Raw genomic sequence first — 16351 nt, forward strand, 5'->3', positions numbered from 1 at the left:
TTGGACAGTAAAACCTTCAGTCATAAAACGAGGAACTAATAGATTAGCTGATAGTCTGGAAAAACTGGTGAGGAAAGATGAATTTCCAGGAAGAGTCATGTTGGCACTGTTGGGAAATAACCGAGTAATTTCCCTATAATCAGATTAGTGAGAATGCGAAATAACAGCGGAAAAACAATACCCGAAATTGATAACGGAGTTTGACCAATTTTGCCTACGTCTCCGGACTGCTGCATATCTTTTTCTAAAGAGAGAAAATTTACAGGTATTTACAAGAAACTCACAACTCACAAGAAAACTCTCTAGTATTGGGAGAAATAAATGATTTGGGATGATGGGATGATTTTGAAGCTAAATGGGTTAGGGTATTTATAGTTGAAGCTTGAGGACTAATATTATAAATACCCTAAAGTGTGCAGGGACTAAATGCAAATTCCCCATTACCATTTTCAACAAAAAATCTGCCAACCCAGCCAACATTTGAAATTATGCACCATTCGGTGCCAACCTTTGAACATGCACCGAATGGTGCAACCTTATTTGACTTTAACAATCTTCCACTTGAAGATTGATTTTAATCTGTCTTCACACCTCGATCAATGCAACAACATTTCTGCTCTTGTTACTGTAGCATGCCAACTGAAGTTGAACACAACTTCAGTTTGTTCGTAGTCATCGTCCTGTAAACCCACTTGTTATTGGGCAGTTTCTCCGTGGTTGCCTTGTCCCTCAACGTCTTGGCTCCCTTCAAATCTTGTCCACTAGTCTTTGAAGGATTGTTCCTCACTTGAACATCCTCGGCAAGCCCCTGCTTCAACCCTTCTCTTAAGATGGTCTCTGAAGCCATTTTGTCTACACGAATATGCTCGGCAAACTCCTTGGACACATACAACTCTTCTTGACTCAAAATTCTTTGATGAACTCAGCGGTTTTCAAGGCTTTAGACAACTCCTTGACTTCCCTTCGCTCCAACACTTTCTTCGCCCATGGCTTCAATCCGAACATGAAGGTGAAGAATCCATCTTCTTTAGTCAAACTCGAGACTTTGAGCATTAGTTTTCTGAATCGACTCATATACTCCTTAAGTGTCCCTTTATGCCTGAGACGCCTCAACTTGGACCACGCCTCCATCCTGGAATACTGCGAACGGAGTTGTTCACTTTGCACCCTCGGCTTGACGGCTTTATCTATTGCTATCGCACCGGGTCCCTTCTTGTGCTCGACTGCTTTGACACCCGCAGTCTCATCACTTTTCGATCCTGGGTTGACTACTTGAGAACTTGTAGTCGCACTACTCTTGCTCCCTAATTCAGCTACTTTGGAACATGTAGCCTCACCAAGTCTTTCCCCTGTCTTGATTGCTTGGATACTCGCAATCTCAGGCTTTCTTCCGGGTTTGACTGCTTCAACATCAATAGCCTTGCCTCGTCTCGATCCTTGCTTGGCCGTATTGATCCCCTCAATCAGACCAAGTCTTTTCCCTGGCTTGGCAACTTTAACACTTGTGTTTGTGCCAATTTCTGCTACTTCTCCTTCTCACATCCTCTTCATGATGGTTGTAAGGCGATGCTTCTCGGGACATCCTCTAATCAAATGAGAACCATCACAGAATTAGAACTTCAATTTGTCATTATTCCCTTTCTTCTTTACACTGGACTTAGTTTTGTCATTCTTTCCTGATGGCTTTCATTGGCTACGAACATTCGCTGGCTCACCTTGGCCATTCGAAGAGCTTTCTCTACCATCTCCCTGCTGCACCTTTTCCCAGTCTCCCCCACTGTTGCCACTATCCCTGGGTATGGGCATGGACGACACATTGCTACTTGGCTTGACTATTGCAAGCTCAGTCAGCTTTCCGACTACAACTATGGCCTCCGAAAGTCTCTGGGCATCTCCTTGCTCTCCCCCAAGCATCGCCCCTAGTCTAAGTCCTTCCAAGAAGGTCTTGAGCACACCTCATTCACTCATTGCTCCCTTGCATATGAGTTGGTCCCTCTTGAGCTCATCCACTTCGTTTCTCAAAGCCATCGCTCCCGCTCGAATCTGGCTTCTTTTGGATCGTTTATGACAATTTATGCAAACCACCGTTTATTAGAACACCTCCGTCGACAAATTCGTATTGCCGACCAAATTTTACTATACAAACTTCACTATTCATGTGAATAGTAACCTCACAGAAAATTGAAATAATTCACCACCAAAAACTCTTATACCAGTTGTTGGGAAATAAACCGAGTAATTTCCCTATAACCAGATTAGTGAGAATGCGAAATAACAGCAGAAAAACAATACCCGAAATTGATAACGGAGTTCGACCAATTTTGCCTACGTCTCCGGACTACTGCAGATCTTTTACTAAAGAGAAAAAATTTATAGGTGTTTATAAAACACTGACAACTCACAAGAAAGCTCTCTAGTATTGGGAGAAAGAAATGATTTGGGATGATTGGATAATTTTGAAGCTAAATGGGTTAGGGTATTTATAGTTGAAGCTTGAGAATTATCTTGTGAATACCCTAAAGTATGCAGTGACTAAAATGCAGTTTCCCCATTATCATTTCCAGCAAAAAATCTGCCAACCCAGCCAACCTTTGAAATTATGCACCATTCGGTGCCAACCTTTGAACATGCACCGAATGGTGCAGCCTTATTTGACTTTAATAGGCACCTCCGAATTCTGTTACTGCAATATTCCATGCGATAGGGTAGGATTAGAGTAATGTTTATTTAATTTTGTTTGAAATCCTTTATTTACCAAAAAAAAATTAAACGTATTTAACTATTATCATTTTTAATAATATAATTATTTTATATGTGATAATTAAATGTAAAATTATTTCATGCAGACAACAATATTAATCAGGGACGGATCAATATTAAAATCGGGAGGGGTTGTAGCCTGTAGCCCCCTCCAATCCTGCGAAGAGAAAAAAATTATCCTCCTCACTTTCAAAAAAAAAAAAAAAATTATCCCCCTTAACTGAAATTTTGACTGTCCCTAACACTAATGGTTTATAAAGTTTAAATCAAAACCAAAATTTCATATATACAACTATATAAAATTAAAGTTTATATTTCATTCATAATTTTAATATTTATCTCAATTAATTACTATTAATTTCAGTGAGAACTTTTGGTTTTAAGTTGTTCTAGCTCGACTATTGCAAATGATGTTGCAACACTGCGTTACGAAAATGAATACTCAATCGAGTTATCACAGTAGCTATAGATGTTCAACCTTTCTTTCTCTTCTCCCTTAAAAATGATTTGAAATAGACAAGAACAATGTAAAGTAACAGAGAGGACTAAGAGATTGTTTGCAGAGTTTGCTTTTAAACTTATATTTGTAGGGCATTGGTGGTAATTCAAAGAATTTCATATTGTGTAGGAATCGGTTGGCATAGTTCAATTTTGTTTGTTTTTATTTGTCCATAATAAGATCTTTTTGATAAAATATTATTTATCAGAGTTTATATTTTATCATTTCTAGCTATTACAAAATATTTAATAATATTTATGATCATTAAAATATTATTTATGCTAATTAATTATTTTTTATCTGTTATTATCTTTTACAATTTTATCCATACTTTGAACCTATAAATAGAGGTTGATTTTCCCATTTCATTTTCTACAACTATAAGAGAACTTTCTCGTTTTCTTATTCCAATAAAAAACATTTGCTTTAAAACATTATTCTTCCTCTTAGTGCTTTCATAATCTTTTCTGAGTTATTATTCTGAATATTACGAAAAAAGCAATATCATCAAAGTTCGCTCTAGTTTTAGGGTGTACGAATTATTAGAGAGACCGTATAAATATAAGGGGGCGTTCGTCCATCGTAACTATTGCATATATCGGGATAAATTCACTTCTAAGACAGTAATTTACCAAGATGTGGTTATTTGTTTCTTTCTTAATTATTTATTTAAATTATTTCAATCAATATTAACGTTTCGTCTTACAACAATTTTATAAACATGCATTGTCCAAACTTATAATGCATCGATTTTCTAAATATTAACTCCAACGTTGCATTAGTTATAAAAGTTTAGGTAATCCTTAGTTGTATGATGTGATAAAGAGTTTTGACATGTCGTTAAGAGCTCTTTGAAATTAAGTCGTGTTAAAAGGGGTTAAATTAGGTGTAAATTTGAAACTTAAATTATATTATAATCATCTAAGATTATTAAAATATAAATTGAATAATTTCAACCTAAAAACCAAAACCACTTGAGTTTTGAATGATTGAGTCCACTTCTTCAGCTTTTTTTAACGTCCCTAAATTTTCAATATCAAACTTGGTCATGATATCATTCATTTTGGGTCTTATATTAATTATTTGGATAACTTATTTGTTTAGTCAACTATATATTATTTTAATTAACAACTTATAAAATAAATTATTAAAAGCTCTCAATTGATACTTCCTCCCTCTCATAGATTGTGGGTTTAATATCCACTAGGAGTAAACTTCCCTTTCCCCTTCCCCTAGGTAGAAAGTATAAAAAAAAACATATTATTTTATTTCATTTTTGGTAATCTAATTATTATATTTTAAAAATATTATACTTGTTTGTTTTATTTTCATTATTCGTCATTGAAAATTAATAACAAGACTAACGTGGTATTTTTTTAATTTCCACGTCAGCGTTTCTTTCATCTTTAGCATTTTTTAATTTCTTTTAATTTCTACGTCACCACCTTAAGAAAATAAAAATAATAATTTGTAAATGCTTTCAATGAGATTCAAAAACCCATACTGTCTTAGGTAAGAAATGAGCACTTAGCAATTGGGCTAAGTATATTATTTGATGTTATTTTATTAAAATTTATATTTACATTATACTACATTATCACCACAAAATAAATTATCTTAAATGATTTTAAATTCAAACTCATAACCTTGAGTATAAATAGTCATTAATTTAACCATTAAACTATGCTAAAGAATTGGTTAGTATTTCACCAACATCAATATTTAAGTAATATCCCAAAAATTCATAATCATTATTTTTAAGCCAATTTTCAAATTAGTTAAAATATCTATTTTTTAAAAAAAAATTACTTCAATTCAATAAAACTTAATTCTTGAAAATTATAGAATTTAGACTGACTATTTAAATATTGATATGAGTCTATCGACTTCAAGCTTGCGGTGGTTGTATTTGCTCTGAAAATTTAGAGACATTATTTATATGTAAAGAGGTGGCATTTTTTCAATGATAATATGTCTTAAATACATTCCGAGTCAAAGATTTCGTAAATGATTTTATAGTTTTTAAAAGAATGAAAGTCTTTCAACTAAAATTCGAGTTCGATCACCCTTCATTCGGTGAATCTGTCAACTTCAACCTTCATATGTAGTGACTTATTTCACATTGTGCTGCACGTTTTGATTGATAGATAGATAGATAGCTCAAGATAAAATGATAAATGAATCTTGAAGTTAATTTTAAGGAAAAATCGATATGTATGATGAATAACCTCTTTTTTTTTGACTTGTATGTTGGGATTTGATACATGTTGGGTGTGTTTTTATATAAAAGTAAGTCCTCGTAAGTTGCTTATTTATTATGAAAGATTTTAAGAAATTTTTTGGGCTTAAGATAGTCGGCAATTTTACCTAAAAATCATCAAAAAATAAAAAAATTCTGATTTAATATCCTTTCTCGAATATTGCCCGAAGTAGCATCCTTTCTGACAGATTGGGGCGAAGGCCTGTTGTGTGAAACGCGTCTTGTTGAGGTGGAGGAAAGGTGCATTCCAAAGGGCACTTTCCATGGGTTTTTGCAGATGTGGTGCCACGGTGGAATGAGTGTTTCAGTGGAGGCGCCTTTGAAGGTAGGGCACGCTCTTTTTGATACCATTTTAGGGTTGGTTAATCGGTTTAGGGTTTTTTATGTTATAATGGTTTAAGGTATTTTAGGTTAAAGTGATTTAGGGTTTTAATGGTTTAAGGTTAGATTAAAATTAAAATCTTAATCGCATGAACTAAACCCTAAACTAAAAAAATAGAAAAAAGCTACATCTTGTAAAATAAAATAAAATCACATACATTGAAATATTTGAAATTACAATTACATAAGTAATAGTCAACAGTTAAGTGATAATAAAAGAGATGAACAATTTTTCCTATTGTGGCCTAGGTTTCTGTGATGCCCACATCTTTTATGTTCTTTTTACGTCTCCCGAATATCCATATCACAATGAATTCGAGTGGATTTTGGACGACTTGACTCCCTTAATAACAAGTGATCTAGTATAATTGTAAGCCAAGTATGAATCTCATTTGGGTCTTTTTCATTACATACGGGGAAAATCAAATTCATATACCTTGAATACTTGTGAAAGTTGGTATACGATATCAACATAACTTTTATAGTCCAAATGGGAATGTGAGCAAGTTGCTATGACATGAGAGCATGGATACTTTAGAGCTTTAAAAAATCCACAATCACACCACCTTTCTTGCAGATTAATTCTGAAAGAGTTAGATTCAATACCTTGAAGAGGTCGTGACATTTATGTCTCACAAAATAATTCATGGGTGCGAGAAAAATTCGTTATCAACATCCCATTTGATGTTGCAACTTTTTTCTGTAGATATGCTATTAATCTTGGGTGATAAAAATGGTTGTTTTGCATCCAAGTAAGAGCTTATGCCCCCGAGCTTCGTAAAAAGCTTACCCAAACGAAAAATACTTCGTTTTGTACAAAGCAGTGACTGGTAAATGACGCGCCCCCTTTAAGGTTGAATTGATAGCCTCGGCCAAGTTGGTTGACCATATCGATACCCCTATCATATGAATCTGTCCACATTTCTTTGTTGATGTCACTGATGTGCTGGTAGCCTTTCTTGTTTTTTTCCTAGAAGAAATTCTTGTAGCATAAACTCAAACCTTTGAGGTAATAGTTTGTAACTTAAACCATATGTACTAGTTAATGTGAACTATAAAAAAATAAAATGAAATGATTGAGAAATGAAATTGAAAAAAATTAACATACCCATGCGTATGAGTAATTGGCGTTCATCATTCTTCTTATATTTTCCATGGTAGTTTGTAGCAATATGTTGGATATAGTAATGATGTTGGACATGTGAGGGTTTCCACATTAGACCCAAATAGTCCATTTCTGTTGTCGACACTCATTTTTGTCCGAAGAACTCGTTAACATTATTTTATTATTATTTCTAATAAAAAACTATAAAATGAAGGGACAAAAATCCCTTAGTATCCGGGGCATTCAATGCCCAGTCGTAGCTACACCAACCACTAGCCAGTAGCCCATCCCCTGTCACGGTCACTGCGCCTCCATCAACAAGCTCCAACAGCCCCAAACCCAAGTACTGTGCCACCAGCTCCTTGCCACCAGATCCCAACAGCAAGCAAGGACCAAATCAATAACATTTTTTATTTTATTTCAGAAATGTAATTGGTTCTATAAAACACAAGCAAAACAATGTAAAGGGGTCTTTTCCCTGCATTTCGAAAAGTAATAAAAAAAACACACTCTCTCTCTCTCTCTATATATATATATATATATATATATATATATTGGGAAATAACATTACAAACTAAAAAATAAGAAAAAAGAAGAGGTTTATCTTTTGATCGGCCCTTTCACCGGCATTAGGGACCTCATGTGGCTAATCCAAATGGTGGGGAGGAGTGTACCGACGAGGGGAACAACATACTTGAAAAATAGCTCGATCCGACAATGGACGGAAGAGATCCCCAAAATAGAAGTCGAGGAGTTTTTGGTTTGTTTTAAAGAGTTGTGGGTCGATTCTCGCAAAACTGAGTCCAGATCGGCATTCTCGACGTCAAAATGAGTCCACCGATAATTTTTGGGAATGAATGGCCACCAGCGACGATAGCGACGCGGCGGCAACAGACACTTCGACAGGCGACTGAACTTCTGCCGGATTCTGGGGAACCTTAGAGAGAATAGAGAGCTTCGCTCTCTAAAAAAAGGAAAAGGAAAAATAAAGAAAAAATGAGGAAAAAATGGCTTTTATAGGCGAACAAAACGGTGCCATTTTGGCTCCTTACCTATGCATTTTGGATTGTGATGGTCAAACCCTCTCCGCAACCATCTCATTTTTCCTTTGTTTCAATTTAATCACCATTTTCAGCTTATTACGTGATTTTCTTAAATTAAATTGTCCTTATTTTGTTATTTTACCATTTTAATGTTCTAATATGACATTTTGGCCCATTTTCTTACAGGTCCCCCTATGTTTGTTGTGTTTTTGCATTTTGGTCACTGAATATCCCTTTTTTAATTTATTGCATTTTTATCATTTTGTTATATTTTATTTTAATTTAGTCACTATTTGATTTTTTTCATTTATTTAAAATTGATCACTAAATTTTATGTTATTACATTTTAGTCACTAATTAGTTTTTTATCTTTTTTTATTTATGAATTTGATGTGATACTTTCAACTTATGTATTTTGATCACTGTCTATTTATGATTTGGCTACGTTTTTTTATTTTATTATATTTTGGTTCCCGTAGCTTTTTTTTTTGTTTATTGTAATTTTAGCATGTAGTTTTGTAAATGCTTTTATTTTAGTCCTAAATATTTATAGTTTATTTTTATTCCTAGTCCTTGTATGTTAGATTATTTATAATTTGATCCTTACCATTTCCATGTTTGTTATTTTATTTTTAAAGTTTCTGCTTTTTTATAAAAATATATATTTGATTTATATATTATTTCATGAATTTATTATATTATATGATTTTAGGTTAACATGTTTATATATTTATATATTTGCATATATTTACATTTATACTAAGATATATACTATATTATAATATTTGTATTTCCGATTTATTGTGTGTGTAATATTTTTAAAATTTACATAAATTACACGTATATGATAAAAGTTATGTGTATGTTGTTCTTAAATCTTTATTTTATTTACTTGATATATTAAGGTAATGTATGAATTAATTTTTATTGGATATTTCATGTATAGATTTATTCTTAAGTATTATACATTATTATATCTTTGTGATGCATATACATACATAGTTTAGGTTCTAATTTAAATTAAATTGCATGATATCCTCATAAACATTTCTTGATTCGATTGAAATAATTTGATTAAGGGAATATCCATTTATTTTGAGATTAGAGGAAGCAATTGTCTTAAAGAATAAGAGGTCGCTTTCACTAATCTTAAAATAAAAGGTTATCCTATCAAGAGAAACGAATAAATTGGCTACATTAAAATTTGGAGATTGATAAAAAGACCATGTTCTTTTATTTGAATTCACTGAGAAAAGACTGATAGATTGAATGTAAGGTCTCATGTCGATGTATTTAAATAATTGAAAATCCTTATTCTTGTTTAAGATTGGTAAGATAATTAATTAATTTCATTTGTTTGACATGTGTGTTTAACTTTCGTTTTGTTTTTGTGTATGTTTTAATATGATTTCAAAAATAAATAACACTCGAATTGATATTGAATTTTGGGAATAAATAGTAATATTTCTTTATTTCGATTGAAGTAATAAATGAATGCTTTAAGGCGTGAGAGGTCATTTCTTCTTGATTTGAAATAATTAAGTATTACCATTTCACTCTTAAAATTCAAAGAATATGTTTTAAAAAATAAAATCTTAGATTTAATTTGTTTTATTTTATTGTTATTTCCACACTTTAAATTTGGAATTAATAATGAACTCTAGGATGGAATTGTAATATTTCTTTATTTCGATTGGAGTAAGAATCGACTACTTTAAGGCATGAGAGGTCGATTCTTCTCGATAGGAAATAATTAAATATTATTGTGTTTCGTCCTAAAATTCAGAGAATATTATATGTATGAGATCTTAAATTAAATTAAAATCGAATTTCTAAATTTTATTGCAAAGACAACTAACTAATCGACTAGGTATCGATTTAGGGCGCTGTGGGCGTGCTAATCCTTCCCCACGCGTAATTGACTCCCGAATTCAAATTTTTGGTAACACATACCACAAATTTGTTGTTTCAATTAAAATTTATATTTTTATTAAAATGATAAATATGTTTTTGGGTGCTCAATCACACCCTAATCAAAGATTGGTGGCGACTCCTCGAATCATATTTTATGATTAAAAAGGTCACCCAATTATTCGAGACAATATATTTTAAAAATCACTTTTAAGAATTAATTTTTTTTAAGAAAAATCATTTCGACAGTTTGATGACTCTGTTGGGGACACCTTTTTCTTAGAGAGTCGAGTTGTTAGTCAATTAATTAATTATCTTTGCAATGAAAATTATAAGTTCGTTCTAATTTAGTTTTTGATACCTTGTTAGGTTTAAATAATTTTTTTGTTTATAATTAGATTAACCACTAAACAGTTGTACTAATTTATTTGTTGATGTTTTCAGATTAAATGAAGGTTCAAGAATTTGAGAATTTTGTTTTGTGTTGTTTGTTTTGTTTTCGCTTTTCATCACACACTGCACAACTGCATTTGCATAACATGAGCTAAAACCCCGCTCCATCAAATTTAAGTAGGAGTGAGAAACTACTCCCTTGAATGGTTTTCACCTTTGTGTGGGATAGTGGAGGACTCCTGGGGCTCACGCCTTATGGTCCTCGTGATAGTTTTCACCTCTGTATGGACATAAGGAGGTGTGTCCCCTCAAATTGAACTTGATTTGAAAGCCTATAATGGAGGATTGAGGGTATGATAGCCCAAGGGGCATCGACAAGGACAATTCGAGTACCTCTTGCTCTAGATACGAACCCAACATATAGTGAGCCCAGGACTATAGAACTTGACCTACCATTAGAAATCCTGTGAGGAGTGTACAGAAGGAAATGCTCTATGAGTCATTGGTAGAATAATCTAATATTTTGAATAAATACCTGAGAACTAGATATCATGTGGTTAGGTTTACCTTTTTTTAACAAGCATGTGAATTAGATATCATGCGGTTAGGATTTTTTGTGAATAACAAAGCATGTGGGTAGAAAGCATGTGTGGGTAGAATTTATTATACCATGTATAGGTAGTCGACATGTGAGGGTAAGTTTTATTCAATGCTTATAGAACTTACTATCTTGTTGTTTATCCTATGTGTACTAACCCATTTTTGTTATGTGTCTATTTTATTTTGATTTTATTTTCTTGCATTGCATCTTCATGTCATTCAAAGGTGTTAATTCACAAGTGATTGACTAAGTAAGAAGATTGTTCATAATGAGACAACAAATTATTAGCCATTTAGTCAAAACTAGGATATCCAAAGATGTTCAAACGATCCATGCAGTAAAAATTTTGATGAATGAAGAAATTTGAAGCAGGTTGAAGACTTCCTTTAAAGGCACCAAGGCCAAGATGCTTTCTCAAGAGATACATTTAGATCAAGGACGAGAAGACCCTTCACGAAGGATGAAGACCACTTCCCATTGGAAGTAAAAATGGAGATCTTAAGATTCGACCATAAATAATTTAAGGGAATCAGGCGTCATTAAATGTGATGAAGTACACCGACAACTTTGGGTGCAATGATAGATCACATGAAGAGTATGGCTAAAGGAAATGAAGAAACAAAGAATCACAATTTTATTTTGACTACCTGGTGTATTGAAACTTTGTTGTCTAAATGAAGGTTGTTCTATGGTGGTTACTTAGAGAATTAACACCTTTTTCATTTTGTATCTACATTTGCATTTGCATTGTATTAATTTAAGCATTTTTACATACATCAATCCTAGAGTATGGGGTAATTTATGGAAGACTCAATAACAAAATATTTAATATAAATTGAAGCCACCCTGTTCATATCTAGAGGAGTGAGAGCCATGAATATGAAGCTTGGGGCATGCCACTAAGAATTGTTGGGTACCGAAAAGTAAGTTATAGAATCTGATCCATTTGGGGGCATGGTCTTTTAATGAGCAAATAGGACATTAGATTGTAATAACCCTAAAAAATCCAGTCGAGCACCCAAATGAATAATATGGGGCATCCTAATTATGAAGAGATCATTTCTTCCAAGATGAATATTTCTTGCACTTGCATTAAGAGCATTGTTTTCTTTGAACTCATTTTTCTTCTATCTTTTGCTTAAATATTTTGTTAAGTTATTTGATGATTGAACTTATGTTACCTTTTAAGGTTGTGAACAATTGAATAAGTTTTAATATCATTTGAATTAAAAGCTATCTTGAGAATTAAGGTTATGGCCATTGGGTGAGTGACAATATTTAAACCCTTGTAAAACAAAAACTCTTAACCTTACTCCAAAAAATACACCAGAATACATACTCTTTTCTTGCAGGAACCAAGCTAGCTTTATCCTTACACGAAGATATGATTAAGGGCTTAGCATTCGGTATATAAGGATGTGGACAAAATGGGATATCTTGCACATAAGAGTGTAAAGCTGATTGGTTTCTACTTCTATTAATGACGTTCAATGATGATTATAATCTTCTCATATGGAATAATCGAGTAAGTGAATCTAGTTTAGGTTAGTTGCTTGGAAATTGAACTCTAAGGATGAGATTTTATGACTTTCAACAACACCTAAAATATAACAGGTTCTTTTTGACAAGCTTAAGAAATTGAATCCATATACCCATAATATAATTATATGTATGCAATAAAGCTTGAGCTATCCCTCTAAAGCAATTGGTTAGACGCCCCGACTTTATGGATAAATTTAGCTAGCCAAATAAAGACAATTATAAAATATATATGTACAATAAAGATGAATTGAACTAGCCAAACAATGGCAAATGAAATCGAATTTACTAAACAAAGAGTTTCGGTGAAGATGGACTAAGGGAGTCGAGGGACACCTATTATAGTCAATTTCATACGAGCACTCAGGAATTTCATTTTTAGACTGATATTTCTGCATTGCCTTTGTTAGAGGAGTATATGAAGCTTGAACAAATGGAAGATTTCAGAGAACTGAAATAGAAGTGTTCTAAAAGGTTTAGCAATTGATTATGCTAGTTGCGACATTTTTTTGCACCCAATTAAATGCCAAGCCAGAAATGAGGGCCATGTATAATGTTCCAAAGAGTAGGGACAAGAAGAAAGACTTGATAGCTGAAACCTTAGAAAATACGAAGTCATCCTAAAACCAATCCATAATCCTGAAACTTTTCAAAGAGCTATAAGTTTCAAGGAAGAGAGTAATTAATGCTTTGATATCCAATAAACTCTTGTTTTATAATTTGTATCAATTGTGAAACCTAGAAAATGACAATATTTTTTTAAATTGTTTTCTTAAACATTTTTCAAATATTTTTCACATTTTGAAAATAAAATGAAGAAGAAAACATTTTCTAACAAGATAATCTCTTTGGAGTAGATCTTCGTAGTTGACATGTGTCTCTCAGACACATAGTTGATGCTTATAATCAGTGCTGGAGCAATAAATGATAAATGTTGGGCATTTTTTAAGGCCCATGTCATCCAGAAATGATAAATGTTGGGGCATTTTTGAAGGCCCGTATTATCCAAAAATGATAAATGTTGGGGCATTTTCGAAGGCTCATATCATCCAAGAATACAATATCATTGAATTGAGCATACATTTATTTTCAATAAGACAGAAAGGTGTGAAGAATGAAAATGGTGAAAAAGGGACAATGGAGCTTACTATATATGATTGTTTTTTCCATCATCATAACATACAATCGCATTATTTTGGTGATTTGCCATACATTAATGTTGGCAAGCCAAAGCATCCCACTTATATTCCCACTGAGCTTTGTTCTTTGGTGTCTATTTCAACGCTATAAAAAAGCTTTAAAAACCATGCAAAGAGCTTCCCTAGTTGAAAAATCTAGGCAGAAGCCATAAAAAAGGATGAATAAGTTACCGAATATTTTACGAACCAATAACTATGGCGCTGAACTAATGTTGCGATCATGTGGTGTTTACTCAAGATGAAGGTTGTATTTTACAACCCTTGATGTTAAAAGTGTGGAATGGTGAAGATTTCTTTCCACAGACTAGGCGATGGAATTTTAACAGCAAGAAACTAGTGGAGCCAAATAAGATTAAACAATGGAATGTTGTTAAACTTCTCAGCACGATATGATACAAATAACCTTGTTCAAGAGATATGAAAGGAATTAGGATAGACCCTCCATTTGATGTGTTTCAATAGTCAAATCAGAACAGAAGTTACTCTCCTGTTGATATAGTGGATAAAATGTTTCAGGACATCCAATCTAAACTTCCTGGAGCTCTACAGTTCCTCCTTTGTGTTTTACCTAATAAGAAAATTTTGACCTTTACGAATTTGCTTGTAAAATTAATGTAAAGCTTGGAGGACTAAATTCGATTTTAGCAATTAATCAAACAACTTCAATTCTAGTTGTTCCAAAGGTTCCAACCATCATCCTTGGTATGGATGTGTCTCATGGCTCTCCTGGGCAGTATAATATTCCATCAATTACTGTGGTGGTCATGTCCAGCCAGTGGCCTTTGATTTCCCGCTACAGGGCAACAACACATACACAGTCTTTAAAGCTTGAAATAGTGGATCCTCTTTTCAAAGATGAAAGCTCTATTGGATTTCTACACAAGTTCAGGTCGAGAAAGCCAATCTTATTATGGAAAAAAATTGTTGGGGTAAGAAGAAATTGACACAAGTCAAGAATTGCAAGAGTGCACATTGCTGCAAACAAAGTGAAGACAACTTAATTAGGAAAAAAATGAAGATCGCTCTTGAAGTCATTCCCACCATATATTAAGAAAACATGCATTTATACATGATACATGAATTTGTGTCATTGCATCATACATCATTTCATACATACATGATAAATTTTGATCTCTCTCATGAGGATGTCTGTAAAATTTGTTTTAAGAAAAAAATTCTCTCTTAAGACAATTTCCCTAGAAACTTCAATCGTGACCCTCTTACAACTTGTCTCCTAGAAAACTCAATTTTGTCGTACTAAAAATCATTTTTCCTTGAAACTTCAACTTTACTCTCTCGTGAAGAGGAGTCAATCTTGATTTTCTCATATAGAGGAGTCAATCTTCTGTAATGTTGTCTTCAATCCTGACTCTCTTAGGACTTGTGTCCTAGAAAGTTCAGTTTACTCTTCCTAAAGATTGTTCCCCAACAAACCTTCTCCTTGAAAATTTTAGGTTCGTTTCTTTAGAAACCTCAATTTAGTCATTCTCAGGATTATTTCACTAGAAATCACAACATTATCTTACATGAGAACGTGTCTCTAGAAAGTAGCTTTGTATATTTTGGGTAGTTTATGTGAAAGTTCTAATTTTTTCTTTCTTCAAGACCTTTTCACTTTCTCAAATGAGTAATGATAAGTGAATTGCATCACTGCATTCATTATTCAGATAACAAATATGTTGCACTTTCAAGATGAATATTTTACAGGGTTTTCAAGAAAACTAAAGATTCATGACAAGAATAATTCATTAACCAATTCAAAATCCCAAAAAAGGAAAGGTTCAACTGACAGTCAAGTCAAGGCAGGTTCCTATATTTGTTGGCTGCGAGACAAGTTTCCATAAGAAAAATCAATTTTCAAAGATTCTCTTGAATTCCAAACCTTCATGTGTGACATTTCCAAATTCCCAAACATATACTAAGAAGTGGTAATGTTTAATTTTCAAATTTTATATTCTTGAAGACAAGAGGAATAAATCTACCTCGATTCAATCTTTCCTGAGGAACAATGGAAAGAATCAATGTTTCGATATATTATCTATCCTGAAGAAACAGCGGAGCAGATCCCCTCTTTCTATATTTGATATTCCCTGAGGAATAATGGAACAAATCTTCCTCGATTCAATCTTCCCTGAGGAACAGTGGAATGAATCAACGTTTCTCGATATGATTTACCCTGAAGAAGCAGCGGAGCAGATCTCCTTATTCCAAATTTGATCATCCCTGAGGAACAGTGGAATGAATATGTCTCGATTCAATATTCCCTGAAGAATAGTGGAATAAATCAATGTTTTTAGATCTTATCTACCCTGAAGAAGCAGCAAAACATATCCCATTTTTGCATATCTGATCTTTCCTAAGGAATAGTAGAACAAATCTGTCTCGATTTAATATTCCCTAAAGAACAGTGAAATGAATCAACATTTCCATATATAATTTACCCTGAAGAAACATCGAAGCATATCCCTTTTTAGATTTCATTTTCAAAAATATCTCTTGAGATATTGTTCATTCCCTGTCTCACTTGAGACAATATCAGATTTCCAAGAACAAATTTGATCGGACGATAAATCATTGTCTTTTCGTCTTCTCCATATTCTTGTTAACATAAGAATGGGTAAAGAGGGGCAGCTGTCGACACTCATTTTCTCCTAAAGACC

The 16351-nt window shown here is 33.1% G+C and overlaps 1 long non-coding RNA gene across 1 annotated transcript; it reads left to right on the forward strand.

Annotated features, from left to right (window-relative positions):
- The first annotated feature begins 4950 nt into the window (after positions 1-4950).
- Positions 4951-14214, forward strand: LOC120170236. The gene is made up of 3 exons (XR_005520749.1): positions 4951-4960; positions 10982-10988; positions 14105-14214. It is a non-coding gene; the product is annotated as an uncharacterized LOC120170236 (long non-coding RNA).
- The last annotated feature ends 2137 nt before the right edge of the window (positions 14215-16351 follow it).

Source organism: Hibiscus syriacus, unplaced genomic scaffold (assembly GCF_006381635.1).
Source record: "Hibiscus syriacus cultivar Baekdansim isolate YM2019G1 unplaced genomic scaffold, ASM638163v2 tig00111774_pilon, whole genome shotgun sequence".
In the NCBI taxonomy this organism is placed as follows: domain Eukaryota; kingdom Viridiplantae; phylum Streptophyta; class Magnoliopsida; order Malvales; family Malvaceae; genus Hibiscus; species Hibiscus syriacus.